The 16,951-nt window shown below is 38.5% G+C and overlaps 1 protein-coding gene across 2 annotated transcripts in view; it reads right to left on the minus strand.

Annotated features, from left to right (window-relative positions):
* sntg1 (syntrophin, gamma 1) overlaps nucleotides 1-16,951 on the minus strand; it is a 187,382-nt gene that overhangs the window by 155,346 nt on the left and 15,085 nt on the right. For both annotated transcript variants that reach the window (XM_024274265.2, XM_024274264.2), the window contains exon 2: nucleotides 3,276-3,391. The gene's annotated coding sequence lies outside the window, so the exon portion shown is untranslated. The remainder of the gene's footprint in view (nucleotides 1-3,275; nucleotides 3,392-16,951) is intronic.

Consider the following 16,951-nt stretch of genomic DNA (forward strand, 5'->3'; position numbering starts at 1 on the left):
ACAGGTTGGTTGATTGAGAACAATTTCTCATTTACAACGACGACCTGATAACGCATCAGCAGTAGCATTATCGTAGGTAATGCTACATATCTAGTTCGTAATTATGTTAAAAACTTATGGTTGGAAAGTTTTAAAAGTGTAGTTTTAGAGTGTTCAGAAAATGTTTATCCTGTTCGGCCCGCGACCTAAGGTGTGTTTTGGATTTTGCCCCCTTGTGCGATTGAGTTTTACACCTGTTTTAAAGGGAAACTTTGAATTTACAACCGTATTCCCTTATGTTTGTTAAGAGGATTAGCATAAGCTTTTTACTGAAAGTCCAGGAAGTACTTTCCTAATATGGATTTTTTAAATATTGAAAGCATTGGTTATGTATTTTTTAAATGATCAAACAGCATAAATGTGATTCACTGCCATAAGAATGCAGTTGCTTTCTCATATTACCTGCACCTGTTACCCCGATCTGACACACCTGCCTCCTGCACAGAGTCCAGCTGGTCCTCCACATAAAACCCTTCGTCAGGCGGCACACAAACCGGTTCAGGATCAGTTATTTAACCCCACAGTCCTTCATGGGAATATTTCATGGCTCCCTGGTGGTCCAATACTCTCTCATTTCGCTCCCTTTTCTGTCCGAAGAGAGCTTGAACTGCAAAAGAACTCCCATTCAACATGATCAAACAGAAAATGTTCCCAGTAATAATCATACTTTCCCCTGGCTTTAATGCTCTAACCTTTTCCATTTGCCCCTAATTGAACCATTAATCAAACAGACTTTCCCAGACGATAAGTGGAGGGGCTGTTGATCACGGATCAGTAGATGGAGCACAGACCTGCATGTCTTGTGTGGAAGGAACACACAGGGAGGAGGATTCGCTCCACCTACAGGATTGGACCGGATATGACAGGGAGAGTCTCCCATCAAGCGTGGTGGATCAGCTCAGCCTGCTGTGATGAATCCCTTCGACTTGACTTAATAAAAGGAGTATTTGGCTGCTGTGGTTTTCCTCACTCATGCGTCCGCCTCACTGACTTCCTTTTCTTATTCCCTTCTGCTCTGCAGCATCTTCGCCCTGCTTTGTTTTAAGATCCTTTCAGTTCAGAAACTTTGTTTTGAGAAAGTTTCTCTTATGTTTAATTGTGTTTGTCTCCAAAGTCTTAAAGTCTGGCAGATTTCTACAAAAAAGCCTTTATTGTTCTTCATTATTATTTTTTTATTTTAAAGAGTTTACTTGAAAAAGAAAGTTTGAAGTGATGAAAAACGGGTCGACTTATTAAGAAGTTTTCAGAAGTGCATCACTAAAAATATAATTATTTAACAAGAAGCTTTATTGAAACAAAACCTCCTGGGTTTTTTTTTTTTATATCTATTTAAAAAACAAACACTTTTTTTCAAAATGGTGACTTTTATGTTAGTTTCATCTACATAGCAACCATTTTATTTTTAGGTCACCTGAGGGTGACAAACAGGTCTGTAATTTTTAGAAGAATTGGCTAAAACAAACCACTGGTTTTCTTGACGATAGAAGTATTTTGTTAATGGAGGAAGCGGTTGGCATTGTGCTGACGTCACCACGTGTGTGCCGCTTGTTTTCGTGGGTCTGGCAGCCACACGCAGCGGAAGGCGGAGCTTGAGGAATCGAGTCGTTTTACTTCCAGGTTGGAAAAAACTCAGGAAAATAACTAATATTTCATAAATAATTTGTTTTTTAGTGTTTCAACTGTAATATACGATTATATGGAGATACTGTAGTTCACTCTAAAAGGCTTCAGAAAATCAGGGTAAGGCCCCTTTAAAGACCCACTGCAATGAAAATTGTGTTTTAGTTATTTTTAACAGATTCTTGTAGCATATATACATAAGAGTTAAATATTAAAACTGTGTTTCTGAGTATTTCTTTATTCAAACTGTATTGGTTCAGGGACAGATGAAAAAGACTGCCATGGGCGGGGCTAAAGTGTCCCTTCCCCTCTATTATTCTGAAGCATCCACTAGCAGACAAATAGATCCATAAATGTTTTCATTTTCCTCATCTGATCTTCTGTCTGGCTCAAAACCTAGCAGCTGGATACCTGCGATATCCCTCTGGATTTTCTTTGCTATGCTAACGTTAGCATGGGCTTGTTAGTGCTAAAAGTTAGCCGGAGAAAGAGTGTAAACAAAGGAATGCTGGGAAATTAGCCCAGGGTTTCTTCCACGCCCTCAGTCCAAATCAAAATTTCTGAGGAGCTCCTGCTGCTCTGCAGAAAATATGTCTCAAAGAAAAATTGAATAATCTGAATTAAAAGCCGACTGGGAATGATTCTACAATAGAAAAAAACACAGTTGGAGTGGGAAAAAAATCACCCAAACAGAAAGAATTTTTTTTTCAAATAGTGGAAAAAAAATGTGAAAATTATCAAATCTCTCACTTTGTCTCCAAACGGCTGTCAAACTATAGGTCCGGAGGCCATCCCATAATCATTTTAATTCTTTCCTTTGGATATTTTGGTATATACGTTATTATTGAAATAATGAGTATGTGTGGCTGGTTGAAGTTTTCAGTCAAGTGCTCAGAATTGAGAAGGCAAAAGGCGGAGCATAAACATACTGTATTGTCATGCAGTATAAGAGTATAAGAACAGAATTCAGACCAACACAGCCTGTGTGGATGGAAACAGAAGTCGATGCTACTATAAAAAAAATGAAACTGTTGATACAAGATTGTGGTATTTCCCTGTCGGTTTGTCATTTCTTCCTATTGCGAAGTATCTCCCCTGATGCAGCTGAGCTCAAGAGTTCTAACATTTCTGTGTCGCACATTTGAGCCAAACTGGCGTCCAGCAAATGAGAGTAATTCTACTTTAGTGGGAAAATTAAAGGAATAAATCTCTGTGAGCTCAACAGTTAAAACCCTGGACACCAAAAGCAGCAGTTTTTCCTGTGACAATGAGGCAAACCCCTTTGAGGAGAGCAATGCTGCAGATCTGAGCTGTCAGGACTTTTCCAGCTGTTCTCTATGGAATCATTCCACCTACATGTCTTTATGTCGTCGGCTCTCTAATGTGGAACATTTGTGTCCGGATTTTTAGAGATCTATTGAGAAAACGATGTTATAGCTGACAATAATGAGGTGTTTTCTAGTCATCAGTGAATAAATACTGAAATACTGTCCAGCTGGAGTTGTTCTTTAAGCTGAATCAGAAGCAGTTCAGTTCTGGTTTATGGTAAATTGGATTTTTCACACTTTATTAATTCATGAAGGACTTTGGGGGCAAAGAAATTCATCAAATATTACCTTCAGCCAGCAAAGATGCTGTCGGATGCGAAGAACCAACAGGGAAGTCCCATGGTTGCCACTGATGAAACAACTTGTTGCCACCAGCTGGAGCGGAGCTCCACCTGCAGGAACACCTGGATCCAAACAGACAGGTGTTCTGATCAAACCCACATTCATGTCTTTAGAAGGTCACATGACATGTGGAATGAACAGGAGGAATGTATCCGCTGTCTGCAGAGGTGGTGTTTATTCTTAAACCAACGCTGGGTTTTTAATTAAGGAACATCTCCCCTCAGCTGTGGCAGCCATGTGTTTAGCGGCTCTGTGTGAAACTGATGAGCATGGCAGCACCCTGAAAACATTTAGCATGAAGCACCGCAGACTTCGCCCGGCGTGTGATTGGAAATGCTTGAAAAGGCAAAGAGCGAGACCTGCTGCGCACCACAAGCACCACAAGCAAAGATTCACATGGTTTGTGGAGATGAAAACAAACCTTCAGCTGAAAACAAACCAGCCGCAGAAAAAAAACTAAATAACTCTGCTACTGCATGTTTAAATTACATGTAAGAGACGTACTAGACAACCTTTAACTCTAAAGCTACGGACATACCGGGCATTCAAACATGCATTCTTGAACACGATTTAGCCCATGATGCTCACACTAGGCAATTAGGGAGGGGCTTCTGGAGGGAAAATTGTATAAATATACCTTCTACAAATATCTGAAATTTTCTTTTTGAGCAATAATCGCTTATTTTAATAGATAATATTTTAGTGTTTATATCTAATTTCAAGATTTAATTTAGTCTAAAAGCACGTAAACGCAGGACTGAAACAGCTCTGACAAAAGTGACTAATGATAATTGTTTGGAAATAAGTCATTTGATACAGTCGACCACGCTATAAGACGACTGGAAAACTGTGGGCCTCGCTGGGCCAGTACTAAACAGGTTCAAAACGTACTTGAAAAACAGGAAATATTTTGTGTCAATTGGTAATTTTACATCTCAGTCAACAGAAATACATGCGGAGTTCCCCAAGGCCTAGCTGAGCAGCTAAGTTAGCAACTCATTACCGCTAGCTGAGTGGTGAAGTTAGCAGCTTTGCACCACTAGCTGAGCTGCAAAGTTAGCGGCTGATCACCACTAGCTGAGCAGCAACGTTAGCGACTCATTACCGCTAGCTGAGCTGCAAAGTTAGCGGCTAAGCACAGCTAGCTGAGCCTTAAAGTTAGCGGCTGATGACCACTAGCTGAGCAGCAAAGTTAGCAACTCATTACCGTTAGCTGAGCTGCAAAGTTAGCGGCTGATCACCACTAGCTGAGCCTTAAAGTTAGCGGCTAAGCACAGCTAGCTGAGCCTTAAAGTTAGTGGCTGATCACCATTAGCTGAGCAGTAAAGTTAGCGACTCATTACCGCTAGCTTAGTGGCAAAGTTAGCAGCTTTGCACCACTAACTGAGCTGTGAAGTTACGGGCTTTGCACTTCTAGCTGAACGTTGACGTTAGCATCTGATCCCAGCTAGCTAAGCAGAGGAATTGGGTTTTTGTGTTAGCCTGGCGGGCGGTTCTGGCAGCGCAGACTCTCGTCTGAAAAGGGCTTTTCTCAATTTGTGACGTAAGCTTGTGAAAACCTGCTAGTTGTCGTGGGATGGGAGGGGCTAGCGTTCAGTGCGCAGCTTTTTAGAGGAATACTTAGAAATGCATGAACGGATCAAAATACCAGTTTGTGGTTCTTTATACTGAGGAATGAACAATATAATACAATTACAAGCTCAAAAAGTTGATTTTGCATAGGCTTTTTGAGAAATCTTACCAAAACCAAATCACCAGTTCCATTGGCAGATTTTTTTAACTTAAAACAAGGGAAAGAAGTTTGTATGATATATTTTTTTTAATATGTTTGAGGACATTTTTTCCAGTGTGGGGAAAAAAATCCTATTTTCAATATTGCAGAATAACCCCAGTTTAAATAACTCAACATAAATAACAGAACTAACAAATCTATTATTTATTCAGATTGTTCACATTTTTCTTCAAAGCCAAAGAGAAACAACAGAAGGATAAAAGAGCCGCATGAATCTCTGGAGGCTCGGGTTGCAGAACTCTGTACTGCAATGACACCTTTGGAAATTATTTATGCATATAATTCAATGACTGAGTTTAACGTTTATTAAAGAAATAAGCTGTCATGATCGTGACAGATCCCTTCACAAAGGAACTATGAAGCCTTCTGCTGCGATTCTGACAAATTTTAATGTAACCTGCCAAATGTTTTTGAACGAAACGTCCACAATAGATGCCATAAATAAAGATATTTAAAATAATTTAAGATGTGCAAGCTTTTGATGTATATTTAATTAGGGTGTACTTTTCAAAAGAATGATCGATTTGAAAGATAAACGGCTTAAGCGCTCTTTTTGCCAGCTGTTGCATTAACACAGACAGACGGTCTATCATTAATATTTATAGCAGGTTTGCAGCTGCAAGTCATGAGTGTCATGTCTCCATCAAGCAGAGACGAGGAGCAAATGTTAAACATCCTATGAGCTCCTTTTTCCCCCTGAACAGGTTCTGAGGGGGGACGTTTCCAATGCTCAGCTGTGAACATTTACAAAAATGGAGTCCAGTGGGATATTTATGATATGAAGGAGTGCTGATTTATTTCTTTTGGATCAAAACGGGTGCGTTTCAGAGAAAAAAATTTAATAAAAGACTTTGAATTTTGAAAAAGGCTTATTTTTTTACAAAATATGTTTATTTTGTTTTGTAAATTCCAAGAAATAAACTGGAAGTTAGTTACTGTGTGTGATCCTGTCAAACTATGAGTCATGTCTGGCTCTTCAGGCACCCAAATAAATGTTAGATGTCCATGTTTATTTATCTAGCTTCCACTTGGAAGGCCAAAAACTTCAAGCTTTGCTTCTTTCTTCCACTTCCAAGTGGTTGCAGGCTCCTGAATTTTAAGAAAGTTGCTGAAATGTTTGTGCATTAATATTTTTTTTCTGTTTTTGGACGGTTTTCATGATGGTGTTGAGGAAACTTATGTCACACTTTTTCTGCTTAGAATATCAGATTTTGATGGATGTGCTTCCACTAGGGCTGGGTTGACATAAACAATGAACTGATTTGAATCGTTTTAAGCTCAATAGATACATAATTGATTCATAAAAATATAGATTGATTAAGCACATAAAAAGCTTAAGTCTGGCTTGATGCTAACGTTTAATGAAGTTTTTCATAGGAAGGCTAATGCTAACACTTGGTCGACCTAATAATACATTACTGACTAAATGAACATCTTTATAAACTCATAGACATGAATGTTTCAAACTCTATTTTTAAAGTTATCATTTGTGATCTAAAAGACAACTTTTTGCTTAAAAGTTTTTTCTTCTTCTTGAAAAAAGGTGTACTGTTATAGCGCGATCGCCTCCTAGTGGCCAAACTGAAACACCCTCCAGGAGAATCAGAACAATGTTTACAATGTTAATGATCTGAACATTTTTGTTAGAACTTCTCCTTTTGAGAAACCATGAAACACTTTATGATATTAACAATCTCATTATTTAAATTGTGAATTTTACAGTATGTGAATTGTAACAGATTAATATAAATGTCTTCCTAACATATAGTAGACTATTAATGTATTTCTAAACAAATGTGTATAAATGTGTAAACTCAAAATTGAATTAAATTGAGAGGATCGAAAGAATTAAAAAAAAATCAGAATCAATAGGCTTCAATAGGCTTTTACGAATCGAATCGTTTCTGGAAATTATAACCGATACCCAGCCCTAGCTTCCACGTCAAGACTTTCACTAATATCAAAGGTCACACTATGGAATAGTATTCTGAAGCGACTCAGATGCAACAATCAGATTGTGATTGTATTTCTTTCTTTTGAGTGAAATTTCAATGCCGCCACAACCTCGAAAACTCACCAAATTTGCACATACCTAACTAAAGACAAGAAGACATTCCGTGAAGCTAAGGCAGGGCCGGGCAGGCAGAGGTCAATCACGACTTTGGATAACGTAGTTCAGGCGTGGGTCGGGGCAGGCGGCAACACGGAGTCAGAGCAAAAACGAGGTTAGGAAACAGTTGGTCAGAAAAATAACGCTTGGTAATACATCCCTGTTGTGACAGTAAAATCTGAACAACACTAGAGGCTCTCAGCCCGCATCAGTTTGCTCAACTGTTAGACAGGACAAATACAAAAATAAGACTAAAAAAATAAAAATAATGCTTAATGCTGGAAATAGCCTACAACACAAACAACACTCCGCACTGAGTGATGCTCAGTGTGCTGCCTAAGGCTCAGGTGGATGATTGTCAATGGGGTACTGGTGGGGCAGCTGGGAGATGTAGTGAGTCAATAATCTGGGGATGGTTTCCCACCGGTGACCAGAGGGGGAGACAGAGCTCTGATTCCTGACAGCTAGTACCCGGTGAAGAGGAATTATTCACCTCCCCAAGGACAAAATAATGGGATCCAAAATTTCTTATGGGGCTTAAAAAAAAAAAAAAATCTAAATCCTAAAAGGAGACCAAAGGAAGTTTTAATGTGAATATTATGGGATACGAATGACCCATGAGCATTTTGTGGCAAAGAGTGAAATTTGACAATTTTTGCAATATATGGGAAAAAATACTTTTATTTGAGCAATCTTTGAGAAATTTCACACTCATGCCACCAGGTAAGGACTACAATCACAACCGAATTTTTGTTGAACTTTGACCTCAGGAAAAAGTCACCATATTGAATTACGAAAAAAAAAAAAAATCGCCACTACAAATTTAAATTTCTCCAAAGAATTTACATCTATCACTTTCTATCTCCTCGAGCATCATTGGGAAGCTAATTGGAAAAAAAATTGGCTTTAAAGTTTGTAGATTTTTAACAGTGTTAGCGTGGCAACCTAACAAATGTTGTGTTTCCCTGTTCCTCATTGATGTTTTACCTAAATACTGAGAAACTTTAATACATGAATCGTTGACTCAAGGTGAACGAAACAATATATGATATAAATATGTTAGTAATGTGGGCGTGGCCAACAAAAAAATCTCTGTTACTAAGGAAATCCAAAAATGTACTTTTCCAGATTCTTCTAAAAATTACACAGATCTGTTTGTCACCCCCAGGTGACCAAAAAATAAAATGGTTGCTATGGAGATAAAACCAACAGAAAAGCCACTATTTGGTATTTTCTTGGGTGTGTAGTCGCCGCTCAGCCAATAAGCGTGAGTAGAACGGAGGCTGCAAGTGCCGGGGTGGTTGTTGCGGTATACGATACCCTTCGACGATAATTCCTTTTGCCCCATTTTGGCTTTATTTAATTAGCTTAGACACCTGCCAGGTTGCTATATTTTTAATAGCTGAGTTGCTCATTTTAAACTACACCTGTCTATTTTTATACAGGTACTTTTTTAAGCTAATATAGGAGCTCTTTAAAAATGTGAAACAGTCTCCGTTTAAATCTTAAAGGCGACATCAAATGACTTTGTAACCTTGCATAACTGAGCTGTTCTCATTCACTTCACAGCCGGCTGTCAGTGGAAGCAAAGATCAATGGCTGGTGAAACAATGGCACCGGGAGGGAATGCAGCAAGTGGCTCGGAATCAGATTCCAGTTTTTGCAGGAAGTCATGGAGAACCAGGAAGGACACTGCCCTTGTTCTTCCTCTCTTATGTCAAAAATACACCAGACCCGCGGCACCGCGCACGGCCAGATCAGGATCCTGTTTTCTCTGCTTTCTGTTCCATTCCTGTCATTACAAAAGCAAAAAGAGATCCGTGTGTGTCGTTATACTTTAATGTAGACGAAGCTTTCACTAAGATGTGGTTCTGACTTCTGATTCTGTAAGTTATGAAGATATTCAATGTGGTCACGCAGCAGCGGTGGACACTCTGGCGTCCTGACATTTCAATGCGTGTCACACTTTCTGGTCTAAATCAATAACGATTTTTAAACCTTAATTGAGGTCAATTGTATCTCTAAAATTTTCCTTTGTGTTTTGGGAATATGGTACAGATACTTCTAATCTTATTTCATAATTTTGCAGCATTCACATGATTATGAGGGAATGAAAGCAGCACATTTTGGGAGGGGGGGCTTTCACACTGCACTGTCTGGACCAGTCTAGAGTTCCTCAGTCTTCTTCATTAAGCAGGTGAGAAACTGTGGGTCACCTGCAAGTGAACCCTGGTGTGGTTTAGTTTGAGTCTGCATTATGAGGGTGTGTTTGTTTGTTTACTCACTTATTCACTTACTTACTTACTTACTTACTTTTTGCTTGCTTATTTAATTTTTTTATTTAATAATTTATTTATTTACTTATTTAACCCCTACATAACATCCTAAAACTATAACATTTATGTTATGTAGAAGAGTTTAAACATGAACTAAAATGGAGAAAGCCAAAGAGGCTTTTGGTGAAACAATCACCTAATACACAAAATACGGCAAATGACAAGAAAAAAAGACAAAATAATATAAAAAATATATATATATTTTCTTATGGTTTACATGTTCATATGAAAACCTAAAAAAGCCTGTATATTTTCCCACGTTTGGATACATTTTATAAAAAGGTTGAACTGCCATCATTAGTTCTTCAAGGCTAGAAAACTCCACAAAATCCCGTAATTGTTTCTCTTAATAACTGTTTTATTTTTTTTTAAAACGTCACATTTTTACGAAACCATACATGTTAGATTTATATGTATTGTTTAGATGTATCATGTGTTTTAAATGTGCTATTGTCTCAATAATGTAATGTACTGTTAACAAACTGTGGCTCCCTCTTGGCCAGAACTCTCTTGCAAAAGTGGTTTGAAATCTCAATGGGATATAAAGATAATACACATTTAATATCAATTTAATTCAATTCAATTTCAATTCAATTTTATTTATATAGCCCAATATCACAAATTCAATTTGCCTCATTGGGCTTCATGCCTGTAGTTTTAACAGATGCACAGATGGAGTCATAAAATATGCACAATAGGTAAAAACTAAACAGACTATAAAGAACGGTCATCCCTGTCCTTAGACCCTCCCTCGCGGTAAGGAAAAACTCCTAAAAAAACCTGAGTCAGGAAAAAAAAGAAGAAACCTTAGGGATTCCCACATGAGGGAGAGATCCCATCCCAGGACGGACAGGCGATACCAGAACGGTTAAAGAAAAGTTAGCTGCTAAAACTGCATATATGAGTAGAGTTCATTCATATAGAGCTGAGGGACGAGTGATGATTAAGTCCATAGTCCAGATGAAACATCACTGGGTGATCCAAGTGATGTCAGTTGATATAAAAAAATGTTTTAAGCCTATTTAAAATGTTATATGAAATGTAATTTCAAAAGAATGTATTTGTGGTAATGTCAAACTGACTGATAGATGCCAAAAAAAGACGTGATTTCAGCCAAAAATAGTTAATAGGAGGTCCAAACTTTGACCTCGATTATTTTTTTTTAATCTTTTTTTTCCATGAGTAAAATAATAATAATATTTTAGTCCAATTTTAGGTAAATCGCTTTCGTTTTTAGAATTTTTTTCAAATAAGATTAAACATTGATTTATGAATCATTTTCAAGATTGGTGATTATTTAAAGAGGATGTCATCATTTCTTACTTATTTTAATTTCATTCATGTTGATTTTATAAACTCATAAATTATCTTTTTACCTCCGGCAAAGAATGAATTTGCCCTCTTTGATGCCTGAATTTAGGAATAAAAAAACATTCTTCAGTTTTTTTTCTGTTCAAGGTGATGATAAACTAAGTGGAGATCTAGATTAAATAAAAATTAGCAACAAACTCCACTTTTTATGAAAAGTATAAATCACATTTATTTATTTATTTCTAAAATTTGACAGTAATTTAGTAGAATAAACCCACAAAAGAATAGAATAAAATAAATCTAAAAGTCTTAAATCCATTTCCTGTGGTAAAGAAACCCTTTAGCTGGACACCAACAGGACTTTAGGCAGCAGACCTTTCTTCACTGTGATTGTTGAAAGCCCATTTGCTTGTTATGAAGTATTCGGACCCCCGAGAACTCCCTCCTCCACTGGGAGCACAGGAGCAGTTTGTCCAACAACACAGGTAATGAAAAAGAAATGGCAAAGCACCGTGTAATGCCAAATCTGCACTCCATCTCCATCTCCTCCTTCCCTGTTAAACTGGAGCTGAGCTGCCCTCCTGCAAAGAACAGCGGCTGGACTTCCAGCTGGAAATGTTCTATTGGGCTTTGGGCCCATTTCCTATAATCTTTGCTTATTAAAAGCAGCCCCTCCTGCTTCGTTCACACACGCTGCTCAGCAGAATACCATAAATCCTCGTAAAAGATCTAATGCGCGAGAGGGAATGGAAAGGAGGGCGAACAAAAGGCAGAGAAAAACAGAACCGGAGCAATTATTCACCATCATTATCATCTGGGTTCATTGTCCAGCCAATTACTGGGCCTTCATAGCTGCAGAGGGGACATTACTTCAGGACAAATTGAATCAGATTTCTTTATATGTTAAAGAAAATCCCACAATGAGTTTGATTAATATTAAATCTGATAAATAACTGCAGGACGGATCCCATCAGCCCAAGTTTTCCTTACTGATATATGATGAATGCGGTCGCACTCTACCACAACCAGGCTGTGGAGATTCTTACCCAAATGCAGAATGAAGGATGGACGAGACCTTTCCAAATGATCAACTTTTAATTAATTATCGAGCATACTTTAGACCTGCTCTGCTGCTCCGTTTTTCACCAGAACAAGGATTTGCTTTTTCCAACGGGCTGGTTTCAGGATTTATTTTGGCTCTGACTGCGATGCAAATATGTGCTAATGACTTCAGTCAGTTAATACAAGTAAATGTTTGTTTAACCTTCAATTTTGAATTCTGAAATTGCAATACATGGAAGTTATTCACCACTAATTAATAACAAAATAAATATAAAATCGGTTTATCCTGAAAACATCTGAAGATAGTTTTCTTTTTGACTTTCTCCTTATTTTTCCAGGCAATTTCCCTTTAATGTTGGCAGTTTTCATGAGCATGAGTCAACATGCGGACAGAGGTTACGTTTCTTAAATAAAACTGAGGTACGAGTCATTCTATGAACAAAAAAAGATCAATAAAAGTGTTTTGTTTGTGCGCGTGGGTGGCTTTGCGAGTCTGTGAGTGGGAAAGAGTAATAAATACAAAAAAAGGAGACAGCAGATGAAAGCAGCTCAATCTGTGAATGTGTGACGGTGGTGCGAGCGATCCGTGTAGCACTGAGTCTGCATTTTCTTTAACAAGACTTTGGAGTCCCCGCAGTCGTCAGTGGGATCCACGCTGGGGCCTTTCGCAGTAATCAGCCAGACTGTCTTGCTCTAATTGTTTCCAGATTTGTGTGGGAGGTCAAAGCCCCAGAGTGCTGATCCTTGCCAAGTTTATAAACAGAGCAGTGTTTCCAGATGGCCACTGGCTCCAGACTGGCTAGCAGGTTGATTGGGACCAGAATAATAACAGGTGGAGAACAGACAATGAATTCCTTGACACTTTTTTTTTACCTCGCTTGCGCGCACTCAGACGCACCGGCACGCACGCGTTAACGCACTTTCAATATGGCGAGCTGGAGACGCCGTCTCTGCGGGCTGCAGAAAGCGGGACGAGAAGGATGAAGATGAAGACAAACGCGGAGATTTTACAACATTTATTGTTGACAGATTCTCCTGGAGATTTAATCTGTTTTATTACATTTCAGATTTGACCTTTACATGATTTATGACCTTTTCCAAGTGTATTCCTGACCTGACCCAACCCCGTTTTCATCAAACGGTGATGAAGAGTGTCGGATGCAAAAGAAGAAATGACAAAATAGGAGAAGCTGAATCTTTGCAACTATTTCATACTTGAAAAAGTTCAAAACCTCGTTTTTTATATATACATTAAAGATATTTAAGCCGTTTTTAAGTTATTTTAACTCAAGCTTTCCTCAAAACCAGCAGAATGTTTTCTCTTTAGGAGCAAGAATCAAGAAATAAGGAAATTATTAGTCACAATCCTTCTGCTCCTTACTTGAAAACTTGATTTAAAACAAAAAAAACTTGATATAAAGAAATCTTCATTAGACAAAATGCATTTTATGAAACAGAATTACTTATTTATATACAGAATCCATCTCTAAAGATAGGCAAACAGGTACTAAGATTCTCAGTTTGTTTTAAAATTAGTAATTTTTACTTTTTACACTAGTTTTTAATGTCACTGTATCAAAATAAACAACAATTAGATCAATAAAAACTAGGGCTGCCACTATTAGTCCACTTATCGACCACCAATCGACAATTAAAATAGTCGACGACTAATTTAATAGTCGATTAGTCGTAACTTTATATTATATGGAGTCAGAGTGTAGTAAAGGTGAGTTATAATGGCATTCTGCTAGATTTTTGACATTTATTGAGGTTTTTAGCTAATATTTCAGCTACATGCTAGCTATTTTGACTAATTTATGATTTTTCAGTTTTTAAGCTAATTTGGAGTTTAGCTAATATTTCAGCCGTATGCTAGCTGTTTGCCTAACTTAGGATTTTCTTTTAGTTTTTCAGGTCAATTTGGAGTTTAATATTTCAGCTGAATGCTAGCTTTTTTGGCTAATTTGTGATTTTTCAGTTTTTTAGGTTAATTTGGAGTTTAGCCAATACTTCAGCTGCATGCTAGGTGTTTTGGCTAACTTAGACTTTTTCAGTTTTTTAGGTTAATTTGGCATTTAACTAATATTTTAGCGGGCTATTTAGCTTCAGCACTTTTAGCTATCAATTTCAGCATCTTCAGCTATCAGCACTAGCATCTTCAGCGGCCAAATTTTTTTTTTTTTTTTTTTTTTACTATTTCTTTTGATTGTTTCTTTTAATTATTCTTGAATTGTATTTTTACTACACTTTACTATGTTTATAAAGATTGTGAATCTTGAGTGTTGAAATTATTCATACTCAAATTTTTGGGAGTTGATTGGAAGTATCCAAGTACTCGGATACTCGTTACAGCCCTCGTACAAATCGGGCGTTCATTGATTGTGGACTCAAAGTTCAACTGGTTTAACTTTTGACGACTAATTTAAAAAAAAGTTGAACTTTGACAAATCAAGGACTCAGAGGGAGAAATTAATCATTGTTGTTTGTGCTCGCCCTGATTGTATGGCATATATATCATAATATAGCTGTGAAAGAAAAAGCCCGAAACAAGATCTGAGGGAGATCACTTTGATATCTTTTACCAAGCCTGCTCTCACTGTTGGTGATGTTCTAGTAAACAGTAAAAAAACTAAAGAAGAAGAATCTTCACAGCTTCACACCATCTGCAGCAACTCGCGTTCAAGCAGCCAATTTCAATATAAAGTCTTGCAAATGCCCTTAGACCTGCGTTTTGGGTCTCTACCTTCAAAACTCTCACTTTGGAGTCTTTTCTCGGTTCAACCAGAACCACTTGAACACCAATCAGCTGAACTTTGACCAACCAGGGACTCGGATTTGGTAGTGACAGAAGAACTGCAGTTTGTGCCCGGCTAAGTCTTTACTATATCAGAATAGAACTGAAAGAAAAAGCCTGGAGCAAGATTCACAAGATTTGCACCGCTTTGATATTTCATACCAATCCTCTTCCAACTGGTGGATGTGGCAGAAAACCGTCAAAAAGACAGAAGAAGAAGAATCTGTGCTAGAATTGGCCTGGTGTGAACACCCCGAGCTGAATTAAACCGCATATAGCACATTCAAGATATTTCAAGATTTCAAGATAAGATTTCTTGTAAGTAAAACTGACTTCCTGTAGTATCACTTTTCAGTGATTTTCCTCTTAAGATTTGTGTTATTTTTCTGTTTTTAGGCTCCCTCATTTCGCATTGTCTGTTTGTCTACAAATCATCAAACTATTTATGTTTTTACATTCAGTCCTGACTTTTTAGAACCAGAAATCATGTCTGAAAATGAGTACAGAGGAAGCGTAAACAAATCTGCTGCAGGCGGGTAATGGAAAACCTAAATTCTGCTGTTAGAGTTGTCGTTCTGACAGCTTTTCTTAGAGAAAGCTAAAGGATTTATATACATTTCCGAGAAGTCACACTCTCAGCCACGCTTTCAGAGCAGCGATTTCAGCAGCTCTGTTGAAGACATTCCCACCACAATCACATCATTAGCTCCAACATGTCTCTTAATGCCTCTCTCAAGTTTGTGTTTACAGAATCCAATCTTTCCAAGGTCTTTGTAATAGCTTCAGAGACCTGCTCTGGGGGGGTGGAGGCGGGGAATGTGAGGGAGCTGCCTCTCATCGGTTTCGCCGGGCTACACTTGTTTGGGCCAAGGCTGGCCCCTGTTTTCAGTAAGCGTACTCCACTCCAGATGTGCGGCGGCTCCAGAGTGGCTGCCATGTACAGTAAATCGGCATCAGAGGGCTCGTCAGAGTGTGGGGTAGAGCTCTGCGGTGTCGTCAGCCTGCAGCCACTGGTATAAACGGAAATTTGTACTGCCGAAACCCTGAGGGAGGCGGAGGATGTTGAGAGGAGGGGGTTTGATGTTACAAAGGAGGAAAAGAGGTGTGGGGGGGTTGCGGGAAAAGATATTTGGAAGTGAGAACGGCAAACTCAAAGTGATGAGTAGTGAGAGATGAGGGTTGCTAACATACACAAAACGTGCTGCAAATGTCGGAATATTCCCGTCCAAAAGGGGGATAATGAGTTCAGCCGGCTGGACGCGGGGACATTACATGAACACCAGAGGATAAACATGACAATAATTGATGACTTCTGCAGGGAAAAGTCTCCGCCGCTGAAAATGGAGACGCGAACGTGAAAACGGGTCAAAGTCGGAGCGTTTCGGTCTGCTTTAAATCAAATCGCACGGCTCCAAGTAGATAAAATAATACATGATCGTAAAACAAGAAACAAGACCTTTCAACAAGCCCCTAATGAAAGCGAATTTACAGAGAGGTTTAACAGTTACATCAGGTTGCAAGTACTCAGCTGTGGCCAATATGAGGAGACACAAGCGTTTAACCTCAAGGATAAGTGCAAAGAGGGGGAGACGGAGGGCAGAGGAAATGTGGACCCATCTTGCAGAGTTTTCAGTCTGGGGTTTCGTCGAGGGGCTGACAGCATTTCACCAGCACATTCCTCCCCTTTACATTTTCCCATGCTCGAAGCTGGATCCTGACTCAGCGCCACCATCACTGGAGGCCAGTCATAAGAAGAGCAGTGATGGCTCGCAGAGTGAAGCCCTTATGTCCAGACGAACGTTTTTTGTGGTTTCCTCCCCTATGATGTTCCTGAAGGTCAGCTAGTTTGAGGCATGAGAAAGCTGCAGATAACGGAGGAATTAGACCAGAGGTGTCAAACACAATCGCACAGGGGGCCAAAATCCGAAACACACCTTAGGTCGCGGGACGAACAGCATAAACATTTATTGAACACTCTAAAACTACATTTTTAAAACTTTAAAATCGTAACTTTCTGACATAAGTATGAACTAGACATATACCATTACCTGCAATAATGCTAGTGTGAATGCTGAGCTAAATTTGGCCGCTGAAGATGCTGAAATTGATAGCTAAAAACGCTGAAGCTGATAGCCAGCTAAAATATTAGCTAAATGTTAAATTAGCCTAAAAAAACCTTGGTTAGCCAAAACAGCTAGGATGCAGCTGAAAAAAATA

Source organism: Oryzias melastigma, linkage group LG17 (genome assembly GCF_002922805.2).
Source record: "Oryzias melastigma strain HK-1 linkage group LG17, ASM292280v2, whole genome shotgun sequence".
NCBI lineage: Eukaryota > Metazoa > Chordata > Actinopteri > Beloniformes > Adrianichthyidae > Oryzias > Oryzias melastigma.